This window comes from Glycine soja, chromosome 19, assembly GCF_004193775.1.
Source record: "Glycine soja cultivar W05 chromosome 19, ASM419377v2, whole genome shotgun sequence".
NCBI lineage: Eukaryota > Viridiplantae > Streptophyta > Magnoliopsida > Fabales > Fabaceae > Glycine > Glycine soja.
Window position 1 is genome coordinate 6,537,095 of NC_041020.1, and position 14,946 is coordinate 6,552,040.

The following is a 14,946-nucleotide window of genomic DNA, read 5'->3' on the forward strand; positions in this document are numbered from 1 at the left end:
AAGTGCCCAAGCCAATTTCAGAAGAAAGAAGGATCTATAGCTTAAGATAATCAATTACCCAACTCTTAGAAACAAAGAGAAATGCCTTGTGTGATTCTATAATCGATTACCATATGTGACAATCGAATCGATTACCATATGTGACAATCGATTACCAAGAAAGTACAAAAGAAATAGAGATACTCAGACTGAAACGAATTAATCAATTACCTTATTTGATAATCGATTATCCAATTTTTGGAAATGCAAAATAAAGGGGATTTTGATGAATTAATCGATTATCTGGTTTTATAAATCAACTAAATCTGTTTTAACTATCAAAATTTATAGATACCCATGTGCACTTTCTTTATTAGAGACTCTTGATACGTTCAGTCTTGGAGAAAAAAATTTCTAGAGAATCTTCTAAAAGGATTGCACTGCATTTAGTGTGAAGATTGAAGTTGATAAAAAAATCATTCATTCTACCATCATGAATTGATCATCTTATGAAGAGAACTTGAAGATATTGAAGATCTACACATTCAAGTGTATTCAATCCTTTATCTTACATTCTTTTGGGTTGTGATTCTTGGTTAGGGTTACCAAGAGGTTCAGAGAATTGATAGAGTTTAAATTATGAGTCTCTCTCTTGTAGGTTTCCAGGGAAAGATTAGAGTTCTTTTAGGGAATTTATGTGTGTGTAGTATTTGTACTTGATTCTCTAAATAGTGAAAGTTATAAGAGGTCTTAAAACATCTGGATGTAGGTCCTATTTGGACTAAACTAGCATAAGCTATTGTGTGATTCTCTTTACTCTTAGTCTTGAATTCATCTTGGTATTGGAATTGATCTCAAAGAGCCATAAAAACTTTGTTTTTACATACGTTATAATCATTGAAAGTTTTCTTGATTGTGTTTATTTTTTTATATAATCTTTTTAGGAAACTTTGATTAATTGAAAGAGGTCATTTTAATATGATTAATGAACAAATTGGTAAAGATGTCAAAAGAATCCATTCAACCCCCTTTCAGATCCTCGACTGATCCAACAATTGCCATTCTAGTAAGGGCAACAATGGTTACGATATTGATGGTTTTGGTGGTGGCGATCATGGTGCCAATGATATTGGTAGTAGCAATATTGGTAGTGGACTAAATAAAGAGTTAAGATCAATATTAACCTTTGTATTGAATAAAAATAAAAATGGATAGGTAAGATTTGGTGTCAAAGTTTATTAAGGTTGCTAAATAATAATAAAGTAATGGATAAGAATGAATATAACACTTCTAAAATTACATTGGTATAATTTGATAGTGATATGTAAAAAAATATGAAAAACTAAATATAATTGTCAAATAGAAGAAAGTAAAAAATGAAGAAATTTTTCACTTTTAGATAACATATGTTCATAAAATATTATTAAAGAGAAGTTAGAGAATTAAGAATAGAGAAACCAGAAAATAATTTTTATACATGGTATTATGAAATTTTAAAAAATCTTGGGGTTGGGGGGTCATGGCCCTTGTAGCCCTCCCTCTTCCCTCGACCTTTGTATATGAATATATATCATTTTGGTGTAATCAAATTGATGGATGATATAATTGAGGATGTTTAATAAAGTTTTATGATGTTCTAATGTTTTATTCGACTTCTTTCTATATATCTTTTTCTTATTTTTTTCCTTTTCACCAAAATTATCCTTTACAAATCATTATGTCTTTCCCTCTTTTATTTCATAAAATAAAAAAGACCTCAATTCTCATCTTCCCTCATCACTCACGACCCATAACCATTTAGCTTCAACCACCCATGGTCATGGCAACTTGAGATCCTTCTACCATATGTCAAACAAGTCGAAAGCAAAGAAAGGAAAATGATGGGCACTAGAGTTTTACAGAAGTAAAGATCAAAAGTTGAGAGAGGTTGAATTGTAGGCTTATGAGCTTCCCTTTTAAGTTTTGGGGATGCGGTGGGTAAAAATTCATGTAAAGAGCTTTTTTGGAGACCCATTGTGAAGAAGTTTAAGAAGAAATTGTCACCACGGAAGTGTAAGGTATTATCTTTTGGAGCTAGGATGTCTCATCAAATCTGTGCTATTTTCTCTCTCTATTTTCTTCTTCTCTATCTTTAGGTTTCCCTCGATGGTGAAAAAAATTGATTAGATTACAATGGGAGTTCTTATGGGTGGGGGAGTGGAAAGGAAAAAAAATTAGTTAGGTGAGTTGGAAAAAAATTATTTAGGTGAGTTGGAAAAATTAGTTGGAAAAAAATTTGTTTGCCTAAAAATAAAGGAAGGCTAATTATTAAGGATTTAAGATTGTTTAGTGCATCCTTGCTTACAAAGTGAAGGTGGGGCTTATTCTTTGATCACGAGTCTCTTTGGGGGAAAGTTATTAAGTCCAAATATAGAGGGTGACAGGGTCTAGTTAGTGTTGAGGGTTGTCCTTCTTCTTTGATGTGGTAGAAAGATCTTAGGAAGGTGTGTGGTGGGGATTGCAAAGATACATGGTTTGGAAATATGTTTGAGTGAAAAGTAGGTATGGTTTGGGGAGATTTTTGGTTTGGGGGAGTGTGTTTAGTGGAAAGATTTCCTAGATTATTTATTAATTCACTTCGACGTGGTGTGTGTAACACCCTGAGATATTATAAGTTATAAATCGAAGTTTAATTGTATTTATTGTGTTGCTTGACTATATGATAGACTTGAATGAGTTGAAGTATGCCTTGAACTAGTCATGTGTGAATTTCTTGATATGGATGTTGAATTATGTGGAGTTTTGTTAAGCTAAGTTGAAAGTATGAGATTTTAGATTTTACCAAAACCTAGTTCAATGAAATTGCGATACCGGATTCGTTAACCGTTGGATCATTTTCAAATTTTGTCTGGATATCCCTAAGATATGTTTCTACAGTCTGACCGTTGAGATATTGAAAATAGTAACTTTTGGTCTCCCGCTAAGTGAGAATGGCGTGCTAAGCGCAATTCCAACCGAGGGGAATTGCCCTAAGCGGCCCAAAGGTGCGCTAAGTGAGCCCTAGTGCAGAGGGGGCTGTGCTAAGCCTAAATTATTGTGCTAAGCACAAGAAGTGAACTTCGGCTTAGTGCGACAGGCCCGCTAAGCGAAATTTGCAGGTTATAAATACGTCCTCAGCGTGAAAACACGATTTTCACTCTCCTCTTCTCCCAAAAACGTCTCCCAAACCCTAAAACCTTATTTTCCACCACCCAAGACCACCGGTGGCCGCCGTGAGCGGTCGTTGCTTGCCATTGGGCCCCCACACCAAGAGGAACACTTTAATCGGAGCGGAATCCTCATAATCCTCCTCAAAGATTCGATGGAGAAAATGCCTCAATCCTCCATTTCAAAGTTTCTCTGAGGTAATCTTGACTTCTAAGCCTTCTCCTAACTAGTTTGAGTTTCTCTTAGTGTCTCTTATGTGTTGAGTACTGTAATAGGGTGTTTTTACACTTCCTTTGAAAAACCCTAGAGAATGAGACATTGTAAAAGTTATCTTTTTATAACATTGAGGTTATTTACGACATTCACTGAACCCCGGTCACATTGGCGTAATCGAAATTTCAAAATGATGTTTCCATTTGTAGAATCCGAAACACCCCTCAGCCCTTTATGTTTTGACAGGGGTATTTGACCCCAAATGTTACATTTGACCTTGTTTTTGAAATCCATATTAAATTCCTTTCGTTTTGGCGTAATAGAGACTTGCGTTTGGACGAACGAACGTGAACGAGAGAGACCTCTGAGTAACGCAAAGAGGAACCAACGGAGAGCTCACGATAGGTGAGGGAAGTTATCATAAAATTTATTGTTTTGACACCATAGTTAGGGTCAGGGAACCTAGCTATGAGAATATCTGCTTGTCCCTGTTGCATGTTGATTTTCTTTCAAGAAAACTATCTCTTTAACGAATAGGATGCGATATATCTATTGTTGATGAATAACATTATTGTTTATTAAACTTGTGTTGTTTGAAGACCTGGGGAGTGTGAACCTCAGGCATGGAAAATATATTTATATGCGGAATGCGACTTATTATTGATGTTGCTATTGGTGACTTTAATTGATATGTGGTGATGTTGATATTTACGATGATATTGATTTGAGATGACGTTGTTAATGGTGATCATGTCAACATGAATTGATGTTATTATTGATGGTTATGTCAATATGGAATGAGGTTGTTGTGGGTATTGGTGATGTCATTGAAATAGAATGTTGATGATGTTGGAAATGCATTGACAAGTGCATGTTGTGTATGTTCGTGGGGGGCGGAGTGCACTGACCTTGTCGGATGGCCTATTCGTGGGGGATAAGCGTGGTTAAAGAATCTAAGCATTTCTGAGGGGATGCTTAGGCGCTTTAATTGGTCCATGGTCTTTGGCACTTGCTTTTGGCCACGTTCATATGTCGTATGTAGTGTATGTTCATGGGGGGGTGCATTGACCTTGTCGGACGTCCCTTGTATGGGAAACTAAAGTGGTTAAAGAATCTAAGTAGTTCTGAGGGGATGCTTAGGAGCTTTAACTCATCCATGGTCATTGTACTTGATGGTGCCCGTGTTTCATACCTCATATGACATGGGAAATAGTATAAATTGTGGCAGTATGTACTTTGTACTAGGGGGTGTGTCACCTGATAAGGAACTCTTTGTGGCCCCAGGTTGATCACCTAGGGGGGGAAGTTACGGTGCACGACTGGGTGACCTCAACAAATACTGCATGGTTTCCTAAGTGAGGTGTCGTGTAGACACACTTAGGGCTATTTCCTTGGTATTGGATACGGTACGTACCGCATTGCATCTGAGATTTGAGATCAAGTGCATGCATAATTCTGAGTAGTCTTGATTGGATCCATGAATGGATGATGAATAATTGTTGAATGTGGGTGTTGAATAATGAATGTTGTGTAAGCTCATGATGTTTGCTTATGTTTTCTTGCTAATTGTGATTATTTGGATTTAACATTGGTTCTTTTTATAATGAACTCACCCTTGCAATTTTGTATCGTGTGGTTGATACATGTGATGATTGCGAACCTTGTTCGTGGGAGCAGAATGACAGCAGTAGGGTGCAGGGATGAGATTCTGTTGAGAAGCCGACGTGATGACATTGGGATTATTTTGGGGAGAGAGTTGTGTTTTGTTAATCAACTCCTCCATAGTGGTTCATGATTTCTTTTGTTGGATTAAGGATGTAAATCACAGATTTAGTTATATCTACGAACTGGTTTAATCTTCATTGTGTATGATGTGTACTGAACTACTATATTAATATTCATGTATTCGGTTAAACATTGGTGCGTGTTTGGGGACATATATATATATATATATGTATGTATGTATATATATATATATATATATATATATATATTTGTGAAATTCAAATTTACTATGATTTTCATAAGCAAAATAATGGAGTTTTCATAAAAGAAAGAAAAAGAATTTAATTTTCCAGTTATTAGAGTGGTGATATCGTAGTGACGAGGCAGGTCATTACAGTGTGTTAATAAAGGATTTGGGTTTTTGGGAGGGAAATACACGACTTAGGGATCGTAAATGGCATATGGGATGGTTTGTGTGGGAAAAGGATGCTTTGTATGAGATGAAAAATTTGTTGAATAGGAGATCTTTAGTGAATGATAAAATTGATTGCTGGTTGTGGTTGCTAATAATAGCGACTCATTTTCGGTTAAATTTGCTTATGATGGCATTTTGAATTCACAACTGGAAGGGACAATGGAGGAGTTGTTTACTCAACTATGGAAGGTGGATGCCCCTCCGAAGACACTTCATATAGTGCGGAGGTTGTTCCTTCCTTAATAGGTTACTGGTGAAGGAAAATCTTTTGCAAAAAAAATATACAATCATCATTGAATAGCTCAAGGTGTGTGTTACATAATGCTCATGAAAAACCAGTGCCTCATATTTTTTTGTCTTGTCCTTTTATTGATGAAATTTGGAATAAATGGTATCAATGGATGGATTGTCAAACTGTTCACCTTGATTTTACTAATGATCATTCCCTACAACATCCATCTAAATGAGGGGTTGTTTGGTGCTCTATTGTGTAGTGTCCTTGGAATTTATGAAATCAAATCATCTTTAACGGTGGAACCTTTGATATGGAATTGCTTATGCAGAATATTATATTCACTGCATGGAATTTGGCTTAATGGATTATCTGTTGGTTTTTCTTACTCGTTTACACTGTGGTGCATATGCCCTGGGGTATTTATCATGTGAGTAACCTGAAGATGGATAGATAACTTGGAACAAGTTTGTGTGGAATGAGAATACTAGAAGAGTTATGACAATGATTAGCTTGTGGAGGAGTAAGGTGTTTTAATTGGTGTAGTTTTTAAGGTTACATAATTACTGGGGTAGCTTTGTATATATACAAATTTGTAGTGCTACAATTTATATTTCATTATGTTGGCCAATTTTGTAAGGATTGGTTACTTAGCATTTAATGCTAATCTTGCATTTAGTGTCTAGTAACCATTTAATTGTTAGAAACTCGTAAGTGGTTGGGTATCCATTATACTTATTACTTATTCAATAAAATTATTTTTGCTGACAAAAAAAATGAGAGGTCAAGAGAAAGGATAAAAAGTAAGAAAAGAGAAAGATATAAAGGAGAAAGGCTATAATCTTATTCTTTAAAACTAAAATTGATTGTGTGGGGGAACTTTTGGGGTACAAAATTTGTTTTTTTTAACTGAAAATTTGAATGAAACATGACAATGAAACGAAGTTGTGATGTCGAACAACAATTGTAGTCGGTCAAAAAGCATTTGCAGTGGCTAATGTGCAACGTTGAGGTCATAATATTGTTGTGTTACTATGTTACAAGTGGTTTCATATCGCTCCACAGTTGTGGTATGATGTCGTAGCGCAAAGGACCACAACCGCAATATTGCGGCCATATTGTGTTTTGCAGTCCGCAATTTAAAACCTTGTATTGATGCATTGATTCTGAAGCTAAGAGTTTTCTAAAATACTTTAAGAAATTCATCAGTATATAACTTGAAGAAAACAATAAGTCCTAACCAAGAATAAGCAACTAGATGATTGGTGATTCAATCACAATGCATTGCAGTAATCAAAGCATCTCCGTAAGACATGTTGCAAACCAGTTCAAAAAACTTCTCATGACTCATCTCAAGAAGTCATAAGGATCTACTAAGACCACGCAACTACACACACAACAAACACATTCCAAATTTGAAAAATGTGCAAGTTGTCAACACGGTGGATAAAATAGTAGAGAAGAATGAAGTTGCTCAAGAATAGTTTGAAATTACGGAAGATCAAATTTGAATTGCTAACTATATGAACTTGGACAACTCATGCAACATTTGAATTTTCAAATTCTACCTTCAATAGCCATAAAACAACTAGCTCCAAGTCTATAAAAGGATGCAAATTTGAAGGAGAAAATTGCAAGGATGGAGTGACAAATTGACAGGGTAAGTTCATAAAAGAGTCAATTCAAAATAACCCTACCAGAAGGATCCTTCTTAGCCAACACAATCTAGGTTAGAGTCAAATCCAAAAGAGAACCTTCATACAAGGAACCTCGGTTGAAGGTATCCAAAAAGATGTAGTGCCCATTCCCTTATGATACAATTTACAAATTCTATCATTTATATTATACTTTATATATTAAATTTATTAAATATTAAATTAACTAAGGGTTGAGATTTCATGCAATTTTGAAAAACTGTGTAAGATTTTTTGTGATTATGAAACAAATGTCCTATAAAATTTTAAACTAAGAAATTAGTTTAAAACTTCAAAACAACATGAGAAAACTTCACCCTCTAATTAGACCTCGACATATCTCAAATGGCACAAATAATACTACATCCAAACTATGCACCCTGCAAAATAAAAGCAACAACTTGAGAGTTCACATGAATCTCAAGAGATGTAATTTCCTTATGTCGAGCTAGACACATCCCTTGATACACCCTCATAATTTTGCAATAAATTAGATTGTAGTCATACCCAACTTCTTGTGATAATCGACAATCCATCTTCCTTGACAATTTCTTATTAAGCCTCCACAACCAGCAACTCCATTTGCACCTTGTATATAACCATAAGAATTTAGCCTATATTGTAACACCCTTAATTACTATTAAGGAATTTTTATTGTTTTTCATTATTTGTGAAAATGATTTGAATATTGATTATAAAAGAACCATCAAAATGTGAGAAAATTTGTTTCATTTTTTACTTTAAAACATTATTACTCTTGACTTAAAAAAATCCTTATTAACTTAATATCCATTTAAAAGCACTCTTTAATGAAATATCATCTTAGTAAAACAATTTAATTTATAAAATATTAGGTTTACAATGAATCATTAAAGCATCATAGAACTTTATTTAAATATTCTCAATCATATCTCTAAACAATTTGATTACACCAAAATGAATATATTCATACACAGAGTTGTAGGAAATGGTGGTGGGGGACGGGGGCTACAAGGGCCATGACCCCAAGGTTTTCAAAATTTTCATAATATTATATATAAAAATTATTTTCTGGCCTCCCTTTCTTAATTCTCTAACTTTTCTTTAATAATTTTGTATGAGCATATTTTATCTAAAAGTGGAAATTTTCTTTTTTTTTTTTTTACTTTCCTTTATTTAACAATTATATTTCTTCCATTTTTTTTTACAAATACTCACTTTATTCCTATTTAAAAGATTCAATGACCTAATTTACTAAGAAAAACAATTAATTTAGTTAATAACAATGCATTGTCACTATTTTTTTTGTTCAAAATCACCATTGTCATTAGTACTCATCAATCTCTTGATATATAGTACAATTAATTAGAGATATTTTAGTATAAAATGCAATAAATACTATGAATTAGATCTTATAAAAAAACAAACATTACTCTTAATTTGGGTCCTATATATAGGAATAGAGAGAATTATAAATTACTTAAAATAACTTAGTACCTTTCATAAAATAATTAACTTATAGAAAAAATCAAGTTTGAACAAATAAAACAACCAATTTCTTTTAGTAATATTTTTTAGATTTATAATTTCTATTTTCTTTAATAAAATATTTATACTTAGTTAACTTATCTAAACATTCATCATGTGTAATTCATTAATCAAGTATTTTTTAAAAATCTTTCATGTGTAATTCAAGTATCTATTTTTTAAATATTTTAAATAATGTGCTTTGACTACAACGTAATTTTCTTTTTATTTAATTTAAATAATTTTTTTTATAAATGTCATGTAGTAAAATTTAAATTTATTTTTTAAGTCATAATTTTTTATATTGATCCCTTATATAAAAAATACTAGCTCCAGCCTTACTCATATATCATTGAGACTAAATAATACATTTGTATCACAGATAGAAAACCAATACATCATAATAATGAAATTCTAATAAAAAAATCACAAAACTTATGATGTAATATTGGTCATCATCATAATAAATTTTAATTGTTGATATTTATTCATTTTACTCACGTAAAAAATAAAATAAAAAAATAAAAAACTCTCCCGCTGCATACATTGTACTCAGGACATTGAATATAGAATAAATATCTTAAATGTGTGTGTGACGTTGAATATTTAGCATTTAGTACTTTTTTCGATATAAACATTTATTACTAGATAACATCATTAAATACTTTTAAAGTACTACTGGTAATTTATTTCAAATAATAAATAACCATTGTATCATTCATTGTGAGATCACCTTTAATTTTATAGTTTTAATTTTTATATAATTTATTCTTCAATATTTTTCTCTGCGTACTTTAATTTTATTTTAAACTTCACACACCATATAAGTAATTAAACCAGTAATATCAAAAGTATTAAATAATATTTTCGTCCCTATAGTATTTACTTTTACTGATCGTTCTTATATAATTATTATTTTTGTTTTGGTTCTCTTAATTTTTTATTTTAATCTTCTTCTTTTTTTTTTTGCATTTTATTCCCTAATATCAAGAATTTACTGTTGAGTGACGACATATTAAACATATATTAAGACACAAGACGCATAAAGAAAAGATTATGACACAAGCCTAATGTTTTTTTATATAACAGTGATTAAAATGAAACTCTTTTAATATAAGAGAGATTTATATTAAAAGTTTACAATTTTATAAGAAATGAAACAATAAAATGGAGAACTAAAATAAAATAAAAATATTTTACAAGAAAACAAATAGAAAATAAATTAAGAAGAAGAAATAAAATTAATACTTTATGAAGGCTAAAAGTTTATTTAAGTTGTCTTTAAAAAAAAGGTTATTTAAGTTTAAGCCATATAATAATGTATTAATGTACAATGTAAGTGTTCAAGATTCAAATACTAAAATTGGGTACTCAGAGTCCTCAAAGGAGATGAAATTAGTTATTAATCCTGAGGGAAAATCATTCATACCAATCTAATAATAATAATAATAATAATAATATAAGTATGACATTTAATTAAGTTCTGCAATAGTAAGGAGGGATTCGGTTGAGAATTAATCATATTATTTATAAATCACATAGTATAATGTTATTAATTTCTTTTATTATAATTAAATTCCCTACCGTAAAAGTGTGGAATTTAAATTTCAATTTTTTTTCTAGTATATATTTGAACATGGAAGATTAGTATACGCTTTTTTTTTCTTTTTTCTTTTTGAAAATATACTTTTTTTCCCTATTCGATTTTTTTTATTTTCTATTTAAACATGAAAGATTAGTGTACACTTTTTGAAAAGATACACCTTTTGAAAAGATTAGTTTTATATTACTATTCTATTTATAATTTTTTTATCCATTTTCTACTTCTTTGTTAATTTTATATCCATTTACTATACTAATAAATTTTATTAAATTAAAGACTGTATAGTGCGAAAAAAGTCTATAAGAATTATTTTTATTCAATAAATTATATTAATTGAATTAAATAATTGTAATAATTAACTTATTTATTATTAAATAATAATTATGCACTATAATTATTAATTTGTAACTACTATAATAGAAATTATTATAAATCAGAATGAGAATTAATATTTTAACTATTATATTTAATTATTTTAATTACTATAATAATTTAATATCACTGGATGCATAAATCAATTGACGTCCATCCTAATCCTATTAAACTCAAGCAGAATTGTTTCTGGTGGAGGATAAATGTGATCTATACAAAAATTTAACCACAACAACACAATAAATTTATTTATTAATTACACCTTAATTAAATTATTTATAGTAATTAAATTATATATGTTATATACTACTTCCTTATCCTATTTATAAGATCCAAATTAAAATGAATGCTTGATTATTTTTATAAGATTTAATCCATAATGTTTCTTGTATTAATTAATTTTATACTAAAGTAATGTTTGATTGGAGAAAAATTGAATGAAAAAGAGGAAAGGGAAAATATTTAAAACTTGTGTTGGTTGGTTCAAGTTTTAAAAGGAGAGGGGAGCGGAATATAGGGATCAAAATTCCTTTTCATCTAGTTTTTCTTTCCTCTAGTATTTGGGAGATTTGGAAGGGAGGGACATGGTATTTAAAATATTTCAATTATAAAAACTAAAATATTCTTACTTATATTTTAAAACTCAAAATTATAAGAATATAAAAGTGAATTAATTTTTAAAACCCGCCCCTCTTCTTTCCTCGTGAACCAAACAAGAGGAAAATGGTTACTGCCCATTAATTAAATTTCTTTCCATCTCCTCATCTCAACCAAACATAATATTTAATTAATTTTTTTGTTTGATTTTATTTTTCTCTCATTTCGTATACTTATGAATTAAACTCATTAAACTCACTTATGTTAAAAAGAAAAAAGCAATAAATATATAAAAATGGAATTAAAGACACTTTGGCTTGTAATTTATGTATGTATAATTTGGAATAGTCTTACACACAAGTTGATGCATATGAAGTGTGAAATAATATTTGTTTCTAAATCATTTTACCAATTTAATGTAAATTCATAAAAAAAATTATAAGCACATTGGTTAGTTTTGTCATACGCAAAAAATTCTAAGCACATTGGTTAGTTTTGTCATACATATTTATTGGTTTGTGTGTGTGTGAAACAATACTTGCTTCTAAATAATAACTACTATAATATAACTTATCATAAATTAAAAAGAGAATTAATATTTTACCTATTATATTTAATTACTTTAATGACTATAATAATTTAATACCGCTGGATGCATGAATCGATTGATACGAGGTTGTTCAAACATAACTAGTGATATTGAGTTTGAGTTTTGAGTATGTAATTATGTTAAATACTTAGATGGAGAACTTTATCGCACATAATGATCCTATCCAACTCGAGTAACTTTAGGTGGAGAATAAACGTGGTCTATACAAAACTTTATCCACAACAACACAATAAATTTATTTATTAATTACACCTTAATTAATTAAATAGTTATAGTAATTAAATTATATATGTTATATACTACTCCCTTTGGTTATTTCTATAAGACCGAAATTAGAACGGGTGATTAGTTATTTTTATAAGATCCAATCCATAATGTCTCTTGCATTAATTATTTTTATATTAACATAGTGTTTGATTGAAGAAAAATTAAATGGAAAAGAGGGAAGGAAAAATATTTCTTAAAACTTATGTAGTATGGCTCAACTTTTAAAAAAGACGAGAGGATAATACAGGGAAGCAAAATTCCTCTTCATCTAATTTTTGCTTCCCTCCAATATTTGGGAGATTTGGAAAGGAAGAAAATGGGATTTAAAGTATTTCAATTGTAATGGATAAAATATTCTTACTTATGTTTAAAAACTCAAAACTATAAAGATATAAAAGTAAATTAATTTTTAAAACCCTCCCCTCGTGAACATAACAAGATGAAAATGGTTACTTCCCCACCCCTTAGTTAAAATTCCTCCCTTTCATCCTCTCGACCAAACATAATATCTAATTAAAATTTCTCTCCTTTCCTCCTCTCTCTTAAACCAAACAAACCCTAAAATATCTCTAATCAAAAGACACTATAATGACAAAAAATTAGACAAGAGAAAGATGAATCTTAATGAAAATGGTAGTTTTTGAGAGTTTTTTTTTTGAAAGGCAGAAAAGATATTATATTTTTTAATTATATTTTCTTATTCAATAATTTACATTAGTTGAATTAATCAATTATAATAGTGAATTTATTTATTATTATGGATAAATTGATTATTTATATTAATTATAATAATTAACTTATTTATTACTATCTTTAATAACAAATACTTAGTGGGTCTTGCTAACTAGTGTTTTTGGGGTATTGATTAAGAAACGAAAAGAGAAAAATATTTATTGTAAAAATCAGAGAAGAGCATAAAAAACATAAAAAACACAATTTTATGCATCCCAGTAAAAAAACTTTCTCCTTTTAGTTTCTTAACTAAACCTTAAAAACACAAGTTAGAATTTGCAATACTTAATTATTGTTTTCTTTTTTATATATTGGAATTTGGAACTAATGGTGCAGCCACGTGACATGAGTGTGTATGCTTGCAAAACCATGTGACATGCATGCATATACTTATAGAGCCACGTGACATGCACATGTATGCTTGCAAACCTATTGTTTTAACTAATTTTTGATAATTTTTTTTAATCTGATTTTTTCTTTCTTTTATATGCTTATTAATTATACTCACTTATGTAAAAAAATAAGAAGCAATAAATAAAAAACGGAATTAGAGGCACTTGGACTTGCAATTTTTGTATGTTTTATTTGGAATAATCTTACACATAACTGTTGATGTGTATGAAGTGTGAAATAATACACGTGGCATGAATACATATGTCTGCAGAGCCACACGGCATGCATGTGTGTGCTTGTAGAGTCACACGTGGCATGAATACGTATCCTTGTAGAATCATGTAACTTGCATACCTGCTGTTTTAACCTTTTTTTTTAATAATTATCTCTCTCTCTCCTCTTATGAAATAGACCCACTTATGTAAAATAAAAAAAACAATAAATATATAAAAAATGAAATTATAGGTACTTGGACTTGTTACAATTTATGTATGTTTGGAATAATCTTACACACCGTCATTGACGTGTATCGAGTGTGAAATAATATTTGCTTCTAAATCATTTTGAGAACTTAATGTGAATTTATAAAATAAAAAAATCCTAAGCATGCACATTAGTTAGCATTTGTCATACTTCATTATTGTTTTCTTTTGAATATATATGTGGGAATATGGAATTAGTAGTGTAATCACATGCCATGAATGCCTATGCTTGCATAGCCATGTGGCATGAATACATATGCTTACAGAGCTACACGACCTGCATGTGTATGCTTCTAGAGTCACATAGCTTACAAACAAGTTGTTTTAACTTTTTTTTAAAATCTTTTTTTAGTTTGATCTCTCTCTTTCTCTTTTTGTACTTAAGAATTAGAGTCACTTATGTCAAAAACTTAGATTGGGTGAAATTTGAGGACCTTTTACGTTGGTGGTCAAACAATTAATTAAAAAAATATCAATTTCTATCAAATAATTAATGAATAAGGATATAATTGTTTCATTTTAAATAATTAAGGAATTAAATTGACTATTTTAATAATTGAGGGAAATTAAATTTTAAAATATAATTAAGCTTAAAATAAAAGAATAAGAAATAAATAGAAAAATGGAATTATAAACACTTAGAATTGCAATTTATGTATTATTGAAATAGTGTTACACAGCCGTTGACACGTATAAGTGTGAAATAATACTTTTAAATCATTTGGACAATTTAACGTGAATTCATAATAAAAATGTGGATCGTTGAAGTAAATCCAAATAAATACTTCATTCATTTCCTATTCTCATGTTTGTAATAGTCTAAAGTGAATCTTGAACATATAATTTGGAAGAGACAAATGTGGATCGTTGAAGTAAATCC